The sequence below is a fragment of the Stigmatopora nigra genome, chromosome 23 (assembly GCF_051989575.1).
Source record: "Stigmatopora nigra isolate UIUO_SnigA chromosome 23, RoL_Snig_1.1, whole genome shotgun sequence".
In the NCBI taxonomy this organism is placed as follows: domain Eukaryota; kingdom Metazoa; phylum Chordata; class Actinopteri; order Syngnathiformes; family Syngnathidae; genus Stigmatopora; species Stigmatopora nigra.
In genome coordinates this window covers 123787-144972 of record NC_135530.1, presented here as the reverse complement: position 1 = coordinate 144972, position 21186 = coordinate 123787, and the positions used below count along the sequence as shown (strand labels likewise).

Sequence of the window (21186 nt, the reverse complement as noted above, 5' to 3'; positions counted from 1 at the left end):
GCATGAAACAATACTGGGCAAATACTGGCGAGCGCACATCAAGCGGCTTAGGGGCGACGCCGCCTTCGCCGTGACGCTGATTTGCACTTTCATGCAAATAAGCGCTTTGTAGTCTCCCCATGAAAAGGTCTTATTAAATCTTACTTTGCATTATTCACCCATATGGGTGTGTGTGTGGGGGGGGGGGGGGGGGGTGAAATCTATCAAAGACTTCAACATTCAATAACTTGTTTTTGTGTGTGTGTTGTTGTACTGCTTATTTATTCCACATTTTAATTAAGTTTGGAGGGAGCCACGGCTTTGCGCCTCCCTCCCTCTCATCTTCTCCTTATTTTGCTTCTCGGAGGTCCGCGGGGTGCCAAGGTGAACTTTATTTGAATTTTTGTTCTTTTTTGAAATGTTACGCTTTCTGCACCGTTGCCCAAAGACGAGGGTTGTGGGATTTGACCAATTATTGACCGTCTTTCCAGTTGGCCGGCTTTGGGGGCCAACCTAACTTGATGGCGACTTCTCCCAATGCCCATTTTTTTCCCTTTTCTGGGACCCGCTCTCCATTTAATTTGTCTGTGTGCCGCCCGGAAGGTCCGCCACAAAAGCCATGCAGAACCGGGCACAACTTTCAATGGACTTTTCAATGCTGTTGCTAGAAATTTGAGCCAACTAGTAATAGCTGTTGACCTTGTTTTTTCATTTCTTCCAGACTTACTTCCTGTGCAAGACATTCCACAATAAGAGTCGCCCAGAAAGACAGGTAAATGCCATTTTTTCCCCCCCTTGCTTGTGCCCTCAAATCAGCCTGTTTTTCCTACTTTTGAAATGAAAACGACCGTCGCTTTTGCCACAAAAATAAACAATAGGCGGCTGTACTTCCACTCCCCTCCTCTAGTTGGCCCTACACAACCACCGTACTGGCTGTCACTTTGAGCAATTAGCGTAGCCGTAAAAATGGACTTTTCGGAAATGCGCCGCCGTTTGTGATCGAGGGCTCTTCCGTCAGCGTGGATGTTTTTTTTTTTTTTTGTCCGCGCGCGGCCCGCGTAGCGCAGCGTACCGTGCGGATCCCGTGGCGCGGCGCCGAGATTAACGTGGCGAGCCCGAAGAGATTGAGTCCGTTGTTAGCCGAGGAGAGAAATCCTTGTTCCCGACACCGATAAGGAGCTAAAGCGCCGATGGGCCCGAAGGCTCGCCGGCACCGGCGTAATGAATATCAATGGCGCCGCCACCGCCGCCGCCACCGCCGTCCCGCCGGGCCCGTTTCCTTGGCTTTAATGCATGCTAATGCTATGTAAACACGTCCCCATCTCGGCGCGAGAAGAGATTGACGGCGGGCGCGTAAATGCCCGGGCAGCGCTTTTTTTTCCTCGCCGGCGTGGGGCTTTCGGGAACCCGCCCCGTCGGCCCGCTTGGGTCCTTGTGCGGCTCGGAGGCGGATTGGGATACGGCGTCCCCCGTCCGTGCTAATCCCCGGCAAACCGGCGGCCGTTCTTCCCAAAATGGCTTTATTGCCCGTGGCCATTGAAGTTTGCTCTCTTCCCCAAGCCCGAAAAGGAAATGTCGCGTGGCCCAAGCTATCGTCGGTTTAAGCTAAGTAGGCTTTGCTCAATGCAAAGTCCCTGGCCTGGCCTGGCCTGGCGTAGAAAGACCGGGCAGTGCTCATTCCCTGTGTCAATAATGGCGTCAAATATGTGGTTGGCATTACGCTCCGTTAGCATCTGGGCATGCGGGGAGGAAGAGAATGGCCACTTGTGACAAAAGGAAAGTCTGACTCGCCGCTTCAGTCACGGAACCGTTCAACCTTGATATGCCAGATCCCGTCTATCCGGTCGCCACGCGGGGGTTTTTCCCCGGGCGGAGCTAGGCGGAGCTAGGCGGAGCTAGGCGGAGCTGAGCGGGCCGAGAGGGCGAGCGGCGGCCGTTGTGCCTTCAACAAAGAATCCAACAAGTTGACGACGTCCCATTACAAGTGCGAGTGTACGAGGCAGGTGGCCGTTCACCTGCACTTGACACCCGTCAGGGTGTTATCTTGGGGCGTGTGTGTGTGTGTGTGTGTGTGTGTGTGCGTGCGTGCGTGCGCTCTTTATCAGTTAAGCCCCAAACAGGGAAAGTTCATCCTCTGTGTAGATGCTATCTGCTGGTGTTGACAGCCGCGAGTCTCGGCTAAGCCGCTGCGCTGAGCGCTTGACGAGCGCACCGCCGCCGCCGCCGTTTGTCCTCGCCTTCTTTTTTTTTTTTTTAACCCCAAAAGCAAAGCAATCAGCGCCCCACTACGGAATTCCAAACGCGTCTCGCCGAGCGAGCGGCCCGACCGGTCGGCCCGCCGTCGGCGAGGCTTACGCCATCCTAACTGTTTTTGGCCCGGCGGTGACGGCGTCATTCGGCTCTTCCCCAGAAAAATACCTCCGGCCTTTCGGGGAAACGGAGTGACGCGGCAAGGCTGAAAAAGCGCGGCCCCCGGAAGGGAGCCAGTCGTTTCCCGGTGTTTTCCTTTGACGCCCCGCCCCCTCTTAAAGCGTTGGCATTGGGAGAGAGACTTTTCATCCGTCCACGCCGGCCGCTCCCAACGACGTCCGAGCCGATGGCCGACGGAACTTGGAAGTCGAGGTCCCCGGATGGCGGGCATCCCTGCCGCGCCTGCCCGCCTAGAGAGGCTTAGCGCGCTGGCGCCGATCTATTTCATTTCTGACCAAAAACACCACTTGATCTTCTGTCTTTGCGGTGGAGGGAGGGTTAACCTTTAGCCTGTGACTGGCGTGGCGGCCCCCCCCCTCCATCCTCACCCATTCCGGACGTCCCACCCACCCGTTTTGACTTTGCTAGCCGGTCTCTGCTGGCCGCGGGCGACTTAGTTAAAGGCCTGTTTGAAGCTTGTCTTGGTGTCTTCTGGCAACGCGGCGTTGGTTTGAAGTGAAAATTCCCCAATGTTTGAGGGATTACAGCGCTTTGCCAGCGAGCCAGTGAGTGAGTGAGCCAGCCTGCCCGCCCGCCTGCCTGCCTGCCTGCCTGCCTGCCTGCCTGCCTGCCTGCCCGCCTGCCTGCCTGCCACTCGCACGTTTGTCCTACGCACGCGCCCAAACAAGACCAAAAGGACACGTGTGGCCAACACGTTTCCGCTCGTCTGACCGGGCGGGCACGCTCACGACGGTGGCTCGGTCCTCACCGACGGCGGCATGGGCCGACGCCAGGGCGGACGTGGTTATTTGGCGTGTGGGTCCCCCGCCGGATCTCCGTACCGGAAGGTCAGCGGGAGGTGATGTTTTGGCCGCGAGGCCGAGCTGCCCGACGACGTAAACGGCGGCTTTTGTTCTGACGCAAGGCGACGGCGTGGCGTTCCAGAGGAAAAACAAGACGGATGAACGTGACGGCTTGACGACCGGTGGCTTCTCGGCTGGCCTGCGATCAATCTCCGTCTGACTCCATTTCTCAAAGGAAGGCTGTAAAGTAGAAAAGATTTTGTTAGCCGTCGACACGGCGTCTGTTGTTTGTTTTAGAAAACAAACAATGGGGTCAATTGTGTGAAATTGCGATGGAAATTGACGTCGACGTCCCTCTCTTTCTCTCTCTCTCTCTCTCTCTCTCTCCCTCCCTGCTAAGGCCTTCTAGAATTGGCGCGCTTGTGTTTGTTTTTTTTTTGCCTCCCGTATTTTGCACGGTATTTATCGGCTAAACACGCGTCCGTCACTTTTAGTTGATCCTCTAAATACCCGAAGAAGTTACTTTAAGGCAGTGTGCCGGTCGTAGCGTGGACCCACTCACTCCACTCCACGCTGCGCCGGCTGGGCGCAAACATTTAACATCCGGTTCCTGACGTTGCGTGTCATTAAGAGAAAGCACAATTGTATCATGTGTAGTCATGTGAAATGCATTCCGCAATATCACGTTGGATAAGGCTAGACATTCATTTAACAGGGCTGGGCAAACGAAAAAAAAAAAGGCCAAAAGTGAGTGCTTTGCTTTCAACCTGGAAAGAGCAGAACTTTCCACAATACTAGTGTGCCGCGAGTGCAATCAGTGGATTGGCATCAGCTGCTTGTCGCAGCCCAACCCCCGCTCCTTCAAGTTTGTCAGCTCGCTCGCTTCTGGACGACGGCTTGAGCCAAAAGCGTCTCCCTCCTCACCCCACCCCCGTTGGCCCAACCCCCATCCATTCAACTTTTTCACCTATGTATGTGCCTTTGCCAGCCCTGCCCGCTATCAACTGTCAAGAGCCAATTCAAAACTTTTTGGCCACTTTGGGCCATCAAAGTGCAATTCAAAACTTTTTTTGGACCTATTTCAAACGTGGGCCGTCAAGTGACCATTTTGACTCATTTGAGAGAACCCTTGGTTGAATGATATTTCAGCCATTTCATTATACATAGCTGTGTGTGATGACAATAATGGCGTTGGATTTGATATAAAGGCCTCGCATCCCATGAGACTAGGCTTTCAATTCAAGCTATTCCACAAAATGTAGCTTTCCATAAAGAAGAGGAAAGCGTTCCACAATACTAGTGTGTCACCAGTGCAATCAGTGGATTGGCATCAGCTGCTTGTCGCAGCCCAACCCCCGCTCCTTCAAACTTTGTCAGTCAGCTCAGCCCGGTCGCTCCAAGACGACTCCAACCAAAAGCTCCCCTATCCCTCCCTCCCTCCCTCCCTCCCTCCCTCCCTCCCTCCCTCCCTCCCTCCCTCCCTCACTCACTCACTCACTCAGAGCGGCCCAACCCATGCGGATTCAATTTTTTTCTGTGCTGGATGAATTGTAAAGCAGCCAGTTCAAGACTTATTGTGGACCTATTTAAAAAAATTGAGGTCAAGAAATTGAAGCATAGGACATATGAAGGAAGACATTGCATCCCATAAAACTAGACATTTATTCAACAGGGCTGGGCAAAGCAAGTAAAGGGCCAAAAGTGAGTGTTTTGATTTCAACCTCAACAGAGCAAAAGTTTCTGCAATACTAAGTGTCCTGCGACTGCAATCAGTGGATTGGCGTCAGCTGCCGCTGGTCTCAGCACAACCCCCGCTGCTTCAAAGTTGGTCAGCTCGGTCGCTGCTGGACGACTTGAACGGAAGAGTTACTCCCTAACCCTCCCTAACCCTCCCTAACCCTCCCTCCCTCCCTCCCTCCCTCCCTCCCTACCTTCCACGTTGGCCCAACCCCCGTCCACTCAACCTTTTCACCTATGTACTATGTGCCTTTGCCAGCAGCCCTGCCTGATATCAACTGTCAAGAGCCAATTCCAAACTTTTTTGCCACTTTGGGCCATCAAAGTGCAAACTTTTCACCATTTTGACTCATTGGAGAGCACCTTTGTTGAATGATATTTCAGCCATTTCAGTCTACACAGCTGTGTGTGATGACAATAAAGGCTTTGGCTTTGATATAAAGGCCTATCATCTCATATTATTACTAGGCTTTCAATTCAAGCTATCCCACAAAATGTTCTGCAATACTAAGTTTCCTGCGAGTGCAATCAGTGGATTGGCATCAGCTGTTTCTTTTGGCCCAACCCCCGCGGGTTCAGAGTTTTCCAGTCAGCTCTGCTCGCTGGGTCCAGGACGACTCCAACCAAAAACTCCCCCCTCCTTCCCTCCCTCCCCACTCACAGCGGCCCAACCCCCGCGGATTCAATTTTGTCTGTGCTGGATGAAAAAAAAATCAGCCAGTTGAAAACATTTTTGGACCTATTTAAAAGAATTGAGAGGAAGAAATTGAAGCAGGTGACATATGAAGGAAAGATGTAGTATCCCCCTAAGACTAGGCATTAATTTAACAGGGCTGGACAAAGTCAATTCTCAAATGGTCCGGCCCACTTGAAATGGAGTGGATGTTATTGCGAGTTCGACACCCTTGCTCTAGCCAACGGCTTTGTTGTTTGTTTGTCTGTTAAATAATTGTACAGTGTAGCTCGGTGTTGCCCCGGCGTGTGGTGGCCCGACTTGGTACTACACCCACCGGCAGCGCACAGAACGGCCGTGACGAGTGCACCGGGATATCTCCGGGGGTCCGTTTTGGCGAAAAGGACGATCATTGCGGAAGGCGTCTGATGTAGCCAAGCTGACATCACCTCGGGCGTGGAGATGGCCGCCGCCGCACGCAAGCACGCACGGCTTTTTGATTGGGACCTCATTTTATCTGTCCGCCGTCCAATGAAAAAGGGGGTCCCGCCCGCCCGAGTGGCCCGCGTCCGAGTGCGGCGCTCACCTCATCTCCATTTTAAAAAGTCTGTCAAATTCTCTTGTCACGCCGCTCGTCCTCCTCCTTTGTCCGCGGCGGGATGAAAGGCCGCGCTCCACAATCGGACCAAACGCCCGCCCGCCCGCCCGCGCCAAACTTATCAGCTGCCGGCCGCGCTTGTCGCATTTCCATCACTAAAGGCGCCGAGTACCTGCTCGAGATTGCTTTCCCTCCCCCCCTGGCCGCCCCCCCCCCCCATCTTTACACATCGAAAGCTCATGTAGCCGTCTTTTGTCTGGCTGGACTTCCCGCGTCACTTCAAATCGTGTATTACGTGGGATTCTGCGGGCGCCGTTTGGTGTTTTTTTTCCCCCCATTGGTTTGCTAGGGTTTGGCCACTTTCAATTCCAAAGACTCTTTTTATTTTTTCACTTTCGTTCATTTTCAACGCCGCTTGTCACCCACCCGTCTGTGGCCGTGTGGGAATCCATCCCCGATGAACCACGAGACTATCGGGTGGCCTGTTCCGAATGCTATCCTTGGCTAACACCCAAGTTGATATTGAAATGTTTTTTTTTTTTTTTGAAGCTGCCAATACAGCAATAGGCGGCCACACGAGAGATTGATGGCGCGGCGGCTCAAATAGATATAAAAAGTTGTGTTGGGTGTAGGAACGCTAATACAAAGGCGAATGTTTTAATTTCAGCGGCCACTAGGCGGCAGTGTCTGCCTTTGGCACTCAAGTATAGTACGCAGAGGTGAAAAATGGCGTTTCCCAATTGACGACGATTGACCCGTTGCGGCAGCTCTTCAAACGTGTTGATTTGTGGCTTGAAATGAGCGATTGATGTATTTGTGGCCCGCCACCTTTCCACGCTGGCGACGTTTCCATCCGCTTGTGGAAAGCCACAAAGCTGACTCCATTTTACTTTTAGTCGCACGCCTTTTTAATGCTAATGGGACTAATGCCACGTTGCCAAATTACAAAGAGGAAGAAGATAAGTTGCTCGCTCTCCCAGTCCAGGCGGAGGATCCCAGGCGAGGCGAGCCGGAAGGGATTGGGGAAAATCGAACCCAAATCTGTCCTCTGCGCGTTGCCTTTTGTCCCAGCTATTTAACATATTCTCACTTAGATGTTGTTGTGGGGAGTCGAGACGGCTTTGGCGTCATAATGTGGGATTATTGGCAAGTCATTACAACGGCGACAACAAGTAAACGTGTACGTTAGCATCTGGGCGTATTAGCTAGCGCCTCTTGGCTCAACTCCTTTTTTTTTTTTTTTTATCCCGTCGTGGAATTAAAGAACAATTTTCAAATGGTTCTAAAGCCCTAACCGTACTTTCCATCCTTTTTCAAATGAATCAAAAGAAACTTTTCAGGCGCGCTTTCTTTTTTTGGGGGGCGATACATTTGGCCGAGGCGGGCTTGCCGTTTTGTCCGCCATCAAAGACAAAAGTGTTTTTTTTCCTTCTAATTGAATTTGCTATCTTCCACTTTGGACACTTTTCTCATTATATGGATTTCCTAAGCAGAAGAAGTTTCACTGGAAATAAGACGGGAGGGGGGAGGGGGGGTTCTCGGGGGTTTAGTGGGGCTGTGGATAGGCCAGCAGCGGCGGGCATAAAATGGCAAATGGAATTAAATGATATGAACTGTGGCATTTTGTGTTTGCATGACTTTTCCATGGGCTGCCTTGACATTTTCTCCTCTTGTCAAAAAACAGCCAGAAATGGATACGCCCAATCATGTGGGAAGTCATTGTTTTTTTGGTTTGGAAAAGCCCCCAGCAAATAGCCCACCCACCCATGGCGTGCGCAAACTTGTCACAGTGAAAGTGAAAAATGTTCAGCTTGTAGATATTCCAGGACAGCTCGTCGTCAACGTTGACGCCATTAAAGCCAGCCAGCCAGCCAGCGAGCGGGTGCGTCCAGGCTTAAGTCGCTTTGAAGTTACCAAAAAGCAACCTGGTCGCGATTGGACGTCATCGGAGGCGGGGCGCTGCGTTTTATGTCGCCGCAATCCCGCTGCCTTTCATGTGCTCGCTATCTGGAATTAATTGCTTTTTCAAAGCCACGTCGCTCGGGCTTTTTTTATTTTTTTGTTTTCTTTAGTTTTGCTTCTTTTCCCCTCCCTTGCGTTTGTTTACCGTTTCAAGCTCTTAAGCCGCCGCCGCCGACGGCGCGCGCACGCACGCCACCACTCGTGCTCCTCTCTGGCCCTTTCCCTGCCAAAGGCGGCCGCTGGCCGGCCGGCGTGTTTACCCAAGGACCACCAGGACCCCGGCGTAAGAGCTTCCGTGGCGGCGGCGGCGGCGGCGGCGCGCACGCTGGGCCCTTCTCAAATATCCATTGTGGCACGATCCCATTGGCCAAGTAGCGAGGCCAGGATGCGCCTACACTACGGCTAAACCCCTGGCAAAACTTTGGCGTGCTTTCCGTGCCATCGGTAGTCGTTGTAGAAAGCAGATGTGGATTTCCATGTCCCCATTCAGTTTGCCCTGTTGTCCAATGGGCTCAGACCTTTGGCTCAGGCGTCTCGGGGTTACCCGCCGACCTCAGACGGCAGATGCGTGCGTGGGACCATCGGGGAAATTAACTGAAAAATGTTTATTTCTTCTGGGCGCCGGCTTTTCAATCAGTGAGCCGGCGGCAGCCGTCGAGGTGAGCGTTTGAAAAAGGGGGGGGAAAAAGAACAATGGAAAAGAAAGCGCACGGAGTCGTCAAAAAGAACAATTGAAAAGAAAGCGCACGGAGCCGTCAGCCGCCATGTCGCCCGACAGGCTAATCCGCGCGGGTGGCGTGCGTCAAAGGCCGCCGACGACGGTGGATCAGTGTTTGTTTCCGCCACTTGGCCGCGTCGCCGTCAGCTGTCACTTTGGCGGATCCCCCGGCGAGGTGTCGGCGTCGCCATTGTGCCGCTCGGAGAGGCGCTTTCAAAATGCCAGGTGAAAAGGAGGGGGCCCAGGTAAGCCTCCCCCCCCTCGTGTTCCTCGCCTTTTCCCTGGTGTCAACTCCGAGACGTCGTTGTCTTGTCGTGCCGCCGACGCCTTAAGAAAGCGTGTCAAGCGCTCTCTGAGGGGTTTGTTTGTATTTAGGGACGCGGCTCGGCGGCTTCGCCGGCTTCGGCGGCTTACAAAAACACCCGTGCTGTGTTTACCTGTTCCCCCTCAAAGCGCGTCACGCGTCAGCCTTATTAAATTTGGACGGCAAAGAAAAAGTCTGCCGAAAGCTTTATCTGGCCTTTTGTGCCCCGTCGCGCTTCTCCCCCTCCCCCCTTGGAAAAACCCCAAGATAAACAAGGGAAGGGTTTTCTCGCGGCGGCCTCTCGGCTCGATGGCCGTCGTCGGGTGAATCAATGTCTGACAGCCGGCAATTTAAGGCAAAGTCGGCGCCGCCACCGTCCTGGTTTGCCGGATTATTATGTTTTGGCTCCCTTTGGACGTCTTTTTGATCCGGCTACTTTCTGGTTATTTTGCCGTGTCTCTGCCGAGAGACATTGGGCTTTGACGGACGCCCCAAAGTCTTTCCTCCAAGCTATTGGACATGTCCTCCCTCATAGAGCCAATTAGAATGCAAATGTCACAATGTCATTGGCCGGACCCCGTTAGAGATCAGTGCTGCGTCAGCGCGGCGCTTAAAGCGGCCGGCAAGATTAATGGCGGGCGCCCGTGCTCCGTATCTGCCGCTCGCAGCGGTTCAAAGTGTGCTCCGGCGCCGGGAAACAGATTAAAAATAGTCTGTGAAGTGATGCATTGCAATTGTCATCGCGGCGCTTGGGAAGGGAACGCCCCGCCCCGTTTTATTTTTATTTTTTTGCATAAAAAGGCCCGCCTTTTTCTTTAACGTCTCTCGCCGCGCTATCGGCGCCGAGCGGCTAATCCCGACGCGCTGGCATTTGCGTGGCTGGCAAATAAACAAAAGATCTGTATTTTTTTCATCCCTACTGCGCCGAGATTCTGTCGAAGAATGGCAACTGGGGTGGGGTGGGGGGGAGGATTCGTTTTTTGATTGTGGACCCCTCCACCAAAAATTGTTATTCTCATTTTCATCGTCGTGGAGTGAGCATCCTGAAAATCATTCAGACACACTATGTGGAAGTAAGTTGAGGCGTTCCAGTTGTCCTAAAGCAGTGTTTTGGTGCCATCTGGTGGTCGCGGTTGGTTAGCGGTTATCCTTTTTGGGAGCCGCTCCCATTTTGATTGAGCCCATTCCGCCCAGCTTCCCGGAAAGGGAGCGGCGGCGGCGGCATCGGCGGCGGCATCGGCGGCGTCTTCCCTCCGCCCGCCTCGCACAACGACCCGGCCGCGACCCGTCCCGTAAAGAGCGGATTAGCCGCGCCCGAACGGCCCGGCGGGATCCATGTGACCAATGGGCTCTTTGAGCACACGCCGCCCCAATTAATGGCAGGGTTGTCGATAAGAGGGGAGAAGAGATGCGTATGGCCATCCGGTGGCGGCGATGGCGGCCAAGAACGCTGGCAAATCTTGATTGGAAGGGCGGCAGAGCGCCTTTCGGCCCGTGAGCCGTTAAGCGCTTTTCTCTTGGCGTCAAACCCGGAGCTCCACTTGAACCGGAGAGCGAGCGCCCGGTAGATGAAGAAAGCCCCCCCCTGCGTATCCGCGTACCTGCGTACCTTTGTGCTCGTTCCCCACTTGATCTCATTTGCCTAATTTGAGCGAGCGGCGGAAACAAAGCGGCCATTTCAGGCTCTTTCTTTAAAGCCCACCAAATGTCTGACACGAAAAGAGCCAAATCAGACGAGTGATCAGCCGGCGCGCGAATTAAGGCGCGCCATTGTGGGCGCCGTGTCGCCATTGTGCCTCACCTGCGCTGATAGAATACGCCGGCCAGATTAAAGGAAAAAAATGAAAGAAAGTCACGCTGGCCAGGGTCGCTCGCCGAGCTTTTATTTCTTCCCGCTCGTTCGCTCGCTCGGTTGCCATTGTCAAACGGGAGCGAACCGGCTTTCCGCTTGGGCGACGGCCTCGGGATTAAGAAGGAACGCTGGTGGGCGTTTGTCTCACCCGAAACCCGGCCGCTCGTCTTCTTTCGTTTAATGGAGGCTGGGAGTAATCTGGCCTTTGTGGCGCCCGCTTTCATGGCTTTTCACTACTTTGTCTACTCAAAGCGGAAAGATCCGGAAAGAGCCATCGGGAGGGGGGAGGGAGATTGACGGGAAGGTACCTGGGCCCACGGATGTCGAGGCGGACGACGGAAAAGCGGCGACTCGGGAGGGGAAAAAAAAGACGCGTGCTTCCGAGTCAACTTGAGTCAACTCAGCTTCTTTTGCGCAAACTTTGGGATGGCCACCATTGGCAAACAATGCTGACGCTTTAGCGCCCCCCCCCCCCCCCCAAAGTTGACGGCTAATTCCGTCCGACAACTCCGGGCTGTCGAGCCGCCTGTCGGCCGCCTGTCGGCCGGGTGGGGGTCTTAGCATCATCGCGCCTGACACGCCGGACGCCGTCCAAAGCCTTCCATTGTGCGCCGCTAACTTTTCAAAAGTAAATCCATTCTGCCGTTAATTGCATGCCACGTCGCGTCTGGTCGGCCCTCGACGCCTTAGCCCCGCCCCCGGGGAACAAAAAGGCCGCCCGGTGAGGTGGGCGGCTTTGTCTTTTTCGCCTTTCTTTGCTAAAATGCCGCGCCTCACTTTTTTTGGCACTCGAGGTCGACGGAGTGTCGTTGACGGGCTGGCAATGATGGTAGCGGTGGCGGCGGCGGTGGCGGCGGCGGCAATGGCTGCGGCGTTGGCGGATTAAAAGGGGCTGGCTATATTTTCCCCCCTCTTTTGATTGGGACTTTTAATTACACGGCGGTAATTAAGGGCCGGCGCCTGGCCTTTGAAAGCCAAAGAATTCCGAGTTCATTTGGCTGCGCTAATTATCAAAGCCTGGGCTTGGATCACAGAGGCGGTGGCGGTGGCGGTGGCGACCGTGGCTGGGCTTTTTTTTTCTTTGCCTCGGAAAAGAGATCACCGCCACAAAAAGAAAAAGCCTGAAAAAAGCCGCGCTTAAAGAAAGCTCCCTAAAAATGCCCGCGATTTGCCACAAATTTTGTTTTAAAATGCCTTTATTGCCATTTGATGATCAATGTGCCAAAATGTGAGGGTGGAGCCCCCGATCAAAATGGCGCGCCTCCTCCTTTGACAAATGCCTCTCGGCTTTTCCCAAAAGAGCGGAAGGTGAAGGCGCCGGCTGAAAATCTGGCCAAAGTCAAGGCCGGTAATGGTCCAATGTCGGTCGGGACACGACTGTCTCGTGTGGGGTGGGGGTGGGGGGGGCTCATAGAGTCTATGTGCTATTTGTGCTATTTCGCTGATAGGCCGCGAATCGGGATTTCCTGCTTCAGTGCGCTCGCCCGGCTAAAGCCATCCGAGCGAGGAGGCTAGGCAAAGTGGGAACGCTGATTCCAACACACACACGCACGTGCACACACACACACACTCACACACACACACATACTCCATCATCACTTTTGCACCAGCTCATCAAATGCGAGTGGCGGAAAGAAACTATTTCCCATCCTCCCTCCCTCCCTCCCTTCCTCTCACCCCGAGAAGCAAAGCCGGGGCCAAAGTCGCTCTAGCGTGGGGGGGTCAGATGAGAGAGACACAAGCGGCGAGCCCACCCACCAAAGTCCATCCCATCACCAAGTCAAGCCATTGACGATTGTAGTCGTCCACACGCTTCAAATGCACGGGACGTCTCCGACGTCCGGGACATGCGGGACATTTAGGACGTCCGGTGCCTTCCGCGTGGGCTCGGCTTACTTTTTGGAAAAACTTCAGCAACACTCAAAGCGGCTCCGTTTTGGGCGGCCTCCGTTTTGGGCGGCCTCCGTTTTGGGCGGCGCAACCAAGAAGGAGTTCCCAAAGGAGCCAGCCAGCGGTGGGTCCCCCGCAAAAGTTTCTGTTTCTTTCTTTTTTAAGAGCCGCTGTACTTCAAAGCTAACGTTAGCTTATTAGGCTGAGCCTGACGCGCGTCTGCCAGCGTCGTACAATCCTATTAAAAAATCCACCTGTGCCTCCAAAGCCGCTCGCTGGAGACAAAAGAGGAAGAAATGGCGAGGGAAAAGTACGCCCCAAACAAAGGCCTCGCCAAAGTGAGCGGCGTTGGCAAAACTTTCTTGGCTGCTGCGTCTACGAAGAAAAGGTGGCAGATCCCTGGATTTTTCCATAGATTCTTCTTCTTCTTCCTTTTTTTTGCCTTCTCCGTCGTCCCACTCGGTTTCCCTCTTAATTTGCGCCGCAAAGCACGGCGGGCAAAGCGGGGCTGATAAATGCGACGGCCGAGCAACGCTTTAATTAAAGTTGCCGGCGCGGCCCCAAAGTTGGGGGGGGGGTGAATTGCAGCCTTGCCGTGAAAGTGGCCAAGTGATCAAATACAAATTAATTAGTGTTTGGAGCAGAATTGCATTCAGGAAATTAAAAAGATAGGGCCCCACAACCGCTTGCCTCATTTATTCCGGCCCAGAAAAAGGGGAAAAAAATGACCAAAAAAAAAAGCGCGCCCGCTATCGCCGCTAATATTACGTGTGGCAATATCCACTGGTTTGCTTGGATTTTGCTACCTGCAACTCTTTGTTGCTTTTCTGTATTTGGAATGCTGGATTTCAGAAAGAAAAAAAAAGGAACGCGGCTTCAGAGCCGCACGCGGCACACTAAAGCTTTGATGCCACGCGCCGTGTCTCGCTGGAGCGACATCATCATCATCGTCTTGGTCGTCGTCGTCGAGTTAATTAAGGTCCCGGGGCCGGCGCATAATAGTACACCTCGGAAAAAGACTTGACATTGAGATGGACGGATAAGTCATTAATTGGTTTTCTTATTGCCACAATGGCCGCGCGGGAAGGTCACGCCGACTTTGGCGGGGGAGGGAGGTAGGGAGGGAGAGAGGGGGCGGGCCCACGGCTTGATTATTGCGCCACGGCCGTAAAAAGACCCTCCTCCCTCCGCCCATGCAAAGTCCGTGCCAGATAAAAGGTGCCCGGTAATTACACCTGAGACGTCGGCGTCGTGGCCTCACCCCCAAACCCCCCCCCACCCCCCCGCCGCCTGTGTCATTCCCACGGCGAGATGGACGTCGGCGATAGGGCGCCCGCGGGGAATACGGAGAGATAATGACGCGCCATGCTTGCAAAGGTGGGCGGCCAGATAAAACGCCAGGCCGCGGATAAACAAAAGGGGCCGTGGGGTGGGGGGGGGGGGGGGGGGGTTGGGTGTGCGTCCTCGCCCTGTATACTGACTCTCGCGGCACATTGCCAAAGCGAGCCAAAGAGCGGGCAAATTTGACCTCTTAGGGGCAGACGCGCTGCGGCTTTAGACGGCTTTGGACCGCCCCCCCCCCCCCGTGCTCATTTGTCACCGAAATCCACTTTGGAGCCCGTGGGTGGCGCTGGACTCTTAAGTTTTTTGGGTTTTTTTTTCTCCTCAAAAAGTTTGACGCTGTCCCGGCCGGCCCGCGGGTTGGCTTCTCGGCCGCGAGGCCGTTTTACACTCCCGTGCGTTAAGCAAGGCAGACGGGACATTATGGCCAGCGCCGATAACGCCCCACCGTCGTCGTCTTATCTGACCTCGTCCGCGTGCTAATGTAGGATGGGTTGGCCGGAAAGCCGCAAATGGACGTGCCCACGCTACTTTTCAGGGAAATCTTTTCAACTTGGGTCTGGCCCACAAAGAGGGGCGCGCTCAGCGCTCCGCCAAGTGGCCACGAGCGTTGTTTCTCCAAGGTGAAACGGAGGTCTGGCCATCAAAGCAAATATCCGCCGCCGCCGCCGCGCTAATCATCCAATTCGTTGGCGTGTCCTTAAATAAATACGCTTGTCAACGGGGCCGGCGGGAATTATGATGGCAAATGTATTAAAAGGCCGCTTTAACGTGGTTGCCTCCGTCGCCGCCGTCGCATTCATCTTGGTGACGCGGGAATATGAGTCCGATCCCAATCGGGAGCGCGGCTGAATTTATGGCGCGCCTGCAATCAGGTGGCCTTTCACCAAATAAGTAATGGCGCCCTCCTATCTCCCGCCAGCAGGACATCCATCTTGCCGCATTTTATTATTCGGAGCGCGCTGTGGGAATTTATTTTTTTTTCCCCGCCCCCTCACCTGGAAAAGCTTATTTAGATGGGAGATGGCGCCGAGCCAAAATGGCGAGCGCCATCTCCGAGAAAACAATCGATTCCAGGGCGGCCCACACTCCACCCGAGTCGGATTCCAAACGGCCATTGCGCGACGTTGCCGTCCCCGTGACGGACAAGGTCTCCAAAAAATTGCTGGAGTCCGGCGTCTTTCTGTCGATTTCAAAGGGCCCCTCCCCCAAGCCAGGTGGGAATAGTCCACAATACAAAGAAGAAGAATCTGTGTCTTTTTGACTTGACCCCAGTTTGTAAAAGAAAAGCCAACGTTTTTTTTCTGTTGCAGCCAGCCCAAGAGCCCGTCCCGCTCGGTAGGGCGGCTTGGCGTGATAATTAGGGCTTGTAAAATCCCCGTGGTTGCAGCAGTTGAAGCTCTTTAGCTAGCGATGCCCCCAGAGCCCCCCCACCCCGTCAATACCGCTCTAATGAATCCACTTAATCTGCCGCAAGAGATGATTTCCCATAACCCGCGCACGGATGGCCCCAGTGCTGATAAAAATGTATATATGCACGTACGTAGGTAGCCCTATTTAAAGGGGGTGCCGGGGCATCGGGGCCCCGCTAGATAAAAGCCTAGTCGTACTATTCCCATCCAAAGTTGTCCGATAAGGCCCGCTTCTCTCCGTCACGCCGACAGGTGGCCATAAAAGGAGGCGCTTATCCTCCTCCTCCTCCTCCTCCTCCTTCCGACTGGCTGGTTGGCGGCCCGCCGTAAATATGACGAGGTGCGCCTGTGATTTAAGCGCCCCACTTCCGACCAGTAGATGGTCAAAATTAAAATACGGACACCTTTTCAGCCCTATTGACGCTTCCGTTGATTGAAATGAGGTTCATGAAGAACCTACTTTGTGTCTTTGAGAGTTTAAGAAGAAGGTTTCCCCATTGGAAAAAGCGCTCGTCACATGCATTATCCTTCATGACTGAGAGCTTGTTTTTCTTTTGGCTTGCAATTGTGCAATTGGCCAGCGGCCACCTCCCGCCGCCCCCCGCCGTCCTCCGCCACCTCCCGCCACCCCCCGCCGCCCCTCGCCACCCCTCGCCACCTCTCGCCTGTGTCCCAGAGGAGCGTCCATGGCCACGCTGATTATGTCACCACTTAGTCCAATCACTGACACTGATGGGCTTGAAATGGACTCTAGGTCCCAGCGGGGACGCCGACCCCGGCAGGACCCCGGCGGGACCCCGGCAGGACCCCGTCGGTCTGCTGCGGGTATCGCCTTTCGTCCCCAAGTTCAACGGCGCGCTCGGCGGGCCCGCGGAGTCCGGCTCGCGCCCCATCCGGGCCGTCGACGGGCCGTGTGGTGGACTGGCCGGGAAGACCATCCACCCCCCCCCCCCCCCCGATGTGCGTCCGTCCATCAATCGGCCGTCCCTCCCATTCTGCCTCCAAAGCGTATATTGCGAGAGACAGGCGGCGTGCTTTGGGGAGGCCACCTCCGGCCCGACCCGACCCCAGCCGCGGCTCCGGTTACTGCCGAGCGCCCCCCCTCCCTCCTTCCCTCCCTCCCGCGACCCGCCACCTCCGACCTCCGACCCGCGCACTTTGGCGGCCGCCGCGCGGGCTCAGGCGGATCCCGTTTGGAAAGGGCCCCGCGCGACGTGGGGTGGAGGCGCGGGAATATCCCAAAGTCGAGAAGCGGAAAAAGTCATCTCTGTTGGCTGGAAAGGATTCTTGTGGATCTGGACCGATTGGCGGGGAGGGCCAAAGGCCCAAAGTCCAGGCGTAAAGCCCACGCAAGCCTCTCCGTTCCGTTTTGGCCATGGGAAATGGGAAAGCCTAGCAAAAAAGTCTGTCTAAAAAAGGAGTTGGGGAGACATTTTGGACATCTTCTCTCCGAGTAAATCCCAACGGAAGCTGACTTGACCACTTACGGGAGAAGCGCTGATGACTTTTTCCACAGAGTTGACGTTAAAACCGGGGAGCCGCGTTTCTGTGTGCGTGCGCGCGTGTTTGCGGGGGCTCAGCCTACCTCGGGACTCCCTTTTGACTGGCGAGCAATTAGGTCATTAGCTGGAGTGTCCGGATTAGGCTGGCTGCTTAGCCGGCTTTTTAGCCGGCTAGCTCACTGGCCGCCGGCAACGGCGCTGACGCTCGGAACGGCGGACAAAAGAGGCGCATGCGGAGAGCTACTTTTTGGGGATGGAAAAAAAAACAAGAAGATACTCAGCCGTTGGCAATCAGAGACAAACGTAGTACATTTGACGGGGGTTGCGGGCGCGCTCGGCCTTTCCGCAGGTGGCGAGCACAATGGCGCAGGTGCGCCCGCCTGGGCCGGTATTCCCTTACGGCGCTCACAAAAAGGGGCCCGGCGCAGGTGTTCCCGTTTGCACCGGGGAAGAGTTTGACGGACTTGATGTGCGCAATGAGAGGCGTGTGGACGGGCCCCCGCCCGGAAGAACGGGGGTCATTCCCACAGCCTTTCCCGGTAACAGAAGCGCCTGGTTTTGTTCCCCCTTTCTTTGGCCACAAAGCCCGCCGCCGTCGCCGACGACCACACCGACCACTTCTTTCTTCTCCGCCGGAGAGAGGCGTCCGGGTGGGGGCCCGTGTGTGCGTCCCTCCCAAATGTGATTGGCCCGGAGCGGTCGCCATAGTGGCCAAATAGTGTCAGAAAATAGCGCGGGGCCACGTTCCGATGCGCTCGGCCGCCCGCTTGTCGGGCCGGGCTTTGCAAAGCAAACAGCCGCGCGCCGTCCCATCACGGCCCGTCGCTTCCCATCGGCCCCCCCATCGACGGCGATATCCACCCCGTCAAGCAAGAATGGCTCACTACGCCACTTCCCGGATGTCCCTTTCCACGGACAAGAACACGGCGCAAAAAAGTCTTTGACCGGCCGTCTCAGAGAGAAACTTTTGGAGGTTTCTTCACGGGCCCAAAGCAACCATTGAGGAAAAAGTGCGGCTTATGGGTTATGCGGCAAAAGAAGATTGGCGCCCAATCGCTTCTGTGTCTCAGGAAAATGACATTTGGGTGACCTATCCCCCCGCCCTCCGTCCCCTCCGTCCCACCCGTTGGCCTTTTCCGTGGCTGCTGTTGCTTATGTAACCTTTGACCTCGCTAATGCTTTAATTGAGGGAGGGGGGAATCCATTTTTGAAAAGAGTCCTATTTAGTCAAAAATAAATAAATCTGACAACCCCCCCAAAGAAAAATGAAGGCCCTTTTGGAAAAACTAAAGCAATATTATTGGATGTAGGCTGAGGTATCAAAAATCCTCCCGGTCGTCAATTAGCCGCCGCCGCAGACATAGCAACAACAAACCGCCGCTTCCCAACATGCACCAGGGGGCCATTAAGGGGAAGAGGCGGGCCCTGTTTAGGCCCGGGGCACCCACCGGTCTCTCCCACGGGTCTCTCCCACGGGGCTCCCCGATGCCATTCAAGAAATGAACGTTGAGCCCAAAAGTTAATTCGCCAGCCAGCCAGGCCATGCCCCCTTTGTGACTTGCCATGATTTTTCCAGTGGCATAGCACGGGCGTGAAGAGAAAATGACCAGTGGATGTCCGCAGGCATTTTGCCGGCCGGCAAGACCGACCCAAATTATTTCCAAATGAGAGCGACAAAAACGATAGTTGAAAATGTCGGGAGAGTCGCTCTTTTTTTTCCAAAGAGTTTTTAGATTAAAAAAAAAAAAAAGGCTTTATGGCCACGTCATCCCAAAAAGTTGCGCCTGTTTTTTTTTTTTCTCTTGAGGAAAAAAAAGAGCCGATTGTTTTCATGCAAATGCGCTGCGCTTTTGCCTCAAGTTTTTCTCGCCAACTTTTTCCGTCTTTGAGGCGGCGGGCGGGCAGGTAGCGACGGCGGCGGCAAAAGTCATTACGGCTTAGTAGGCCTCCCTTTTCCCCCGCCCGCCTCCCTCCCTCCCTCCCTCCTTCCGACCCTCCCGCGCTCTCGCTATCGCCTCTGCTAAACATCTTAGAAGGTTTTCCTCTTTTTTTTTCTCTCTAAACTGCTCCACTCCCAAAATACACGTGTGTGTGTGTGCGCGTGTCTTTAAAAAAAGAGCACATTGCTTTGCTCACGTGGACCAATAAATATTTCCATTTATATGCAAATGAGGATCTAGTGACCAAGAAGAATGGATCAAGTAAAAACGGGCAAGATGGCGCAGGTGGTCCGTGCTCTGTTATTTTGCCTTCTATTATTTTTCACCACTGGCGTTAGTTAAAGTTGCCACTCTCCGCCCGTCCGTTTGGCGCGCCTTTTGGACTAAAGTAAAAAAAAAGTTGGGAGCCAACTAAAAGAAGGTCTCTCTTTTGATGGGACGTCTATCATGCCAGTGACTTCCTTCCTCCAAAAGGTGCACGCCACGCCGCTTTGCTTTGTTGACTTGCTTCCAAATTGCTGACATAATTACACCAATGGGATTTTTTTTTTTTATTTGTTCTGACTCGCAGTCACCGACTGGGTGGCAAAGGCGTGGGGGGGGGGGGGGGGGGGTTCGGATGGGGTTACGGGGGGGGGAGCTTTCTGAAACTTGTTTGCTTCCCAAACGCCGGCATTTCCACTCGAGCGGATAATTAGAGTCGGAATAAAGCAGGGGCGGAATAATTAATACATCAAAAGTTGATGAACTTTTTGCAATTATTTTCCATTTAATCTCCATTCTAATTATTGTTCTAGTCGGCTGAGCCCGACTGCCAGCCAGTCAGTCTGTCTGACTGTCTGTCTGTCTGCCTGTCTGTCTGGCCGGTATTGGCCTTGGCCTGTGAAATTCAGCCGTGGCGCTGGACGACAACGAGAGCTTCAATTTTATTTCAATTTGCACCAAAATCCTATCGAGTGGCCTTGAAAAACAAACTTGGTTCTTTCTGCCATTTATGTTGGGAAAACACACCAATTTGACTGGGAATCGACACAATTGCCATCCTTTGAGAAAGTTTCAAATAAATAAATGATAGTAATATCTATATCTTTTTTTCCTCGCATGTCACGTCAGCCATTCCAAAGCGCTGACTTGCTGATATCATAATCAGAGTATAATAACAACGCCGAGTACGCAACAGTGGTCTCGATTCTCTGACTGGAAAAAAAAAAAAAAGAGGGGTGGGGAGGCGGGGCACGGGGGGGCTTTTGGGTAAAGTGTCAGATTAGGCAGTAATGCAAGTCAGCTAAATAAAAAAGCTAAAGCACCCCTCCGAAAAAAAAAAAAAGCCAAAGCTTCATCACAAGCATGAAATTAAAGTCGTGAGCGCCACCGCCGCCGCCGCCGCCGCCGCCGACTAGATTAAACCCAAAATAAAATAGAAAGAAAAAAAAAGTGCTTCTGCCGAGCGTGGCGTGTTGACTAAATTAAAATTGCCGCTCGATTAATGCACAAAACAAGATCAGATTTAATTAAGATCAGATTTAACGGAGGCTCCCGCAAATGTTGGGGGGCCCCCCTCGCTAATTAAAGCGCCTCTGCCGCCAATATATTCCACGTATTGCAATTATTTGTATGATTATTATTATTATTATTATTATTATTTTGATGATTCCTTTATGCCAGGGGATCATTTGGGAATAATTTAATTAGAGAAATTGCCAGTGAGGGAGGCCTAAATTGACGCCTGCTCGCTCGCTCGCTCGCACGTATTTCCTTTACCATTCTTTTTGTTCATGAGCTTTTGCCATTCGGCAATTTCACCACCTCTTTTCCTATCACAATCTTCTTCTTCTTGCTTTTTTTTTTTATCCTCGACGACACTATCGGGATAGTGTTGTCTTGTATTATTTCTCCGGGCCAATATTTAGCTATTATCTTGCACTTATCTGCACATCTTGTGCCGTTGGTTGACTTGTGTTGGGCCGCCCACCTCGCTGACTTATTCTCTCTCTTTCTTGCTTTCTCTTCAGGGGGAGCGCTGACACCTGCTGGCCGGGAGGGGAGCAACAATCACTCACGGTACG

The 21186-nt window shown here is 53.7% G+C and overlaps 1 long non-coding RNA gene across 2 annotated transcripts in view; it reads left to right on the top strand.

Annotated features, from left to right (window-relative positions):
- Nucleotides 1-21186, top strand: part of LOC144180952 (uncharacterized) — a 42670-nt gene that overhangs the window by 14474 nt on the left and 7010 nt on the right. For both annotated transcript variants that reach the window (XR_013324575.1, XR_013324574.1), the window contains exons 2-3: nt 701-751; nt 21133-21181. This is a non-coding gene — a long non-coding RNA (uncharacterized LOC144180952). The remainder of the gene's footprint in view (nt 1-700; nt 752-21132; nt 21182-21186) is intronic.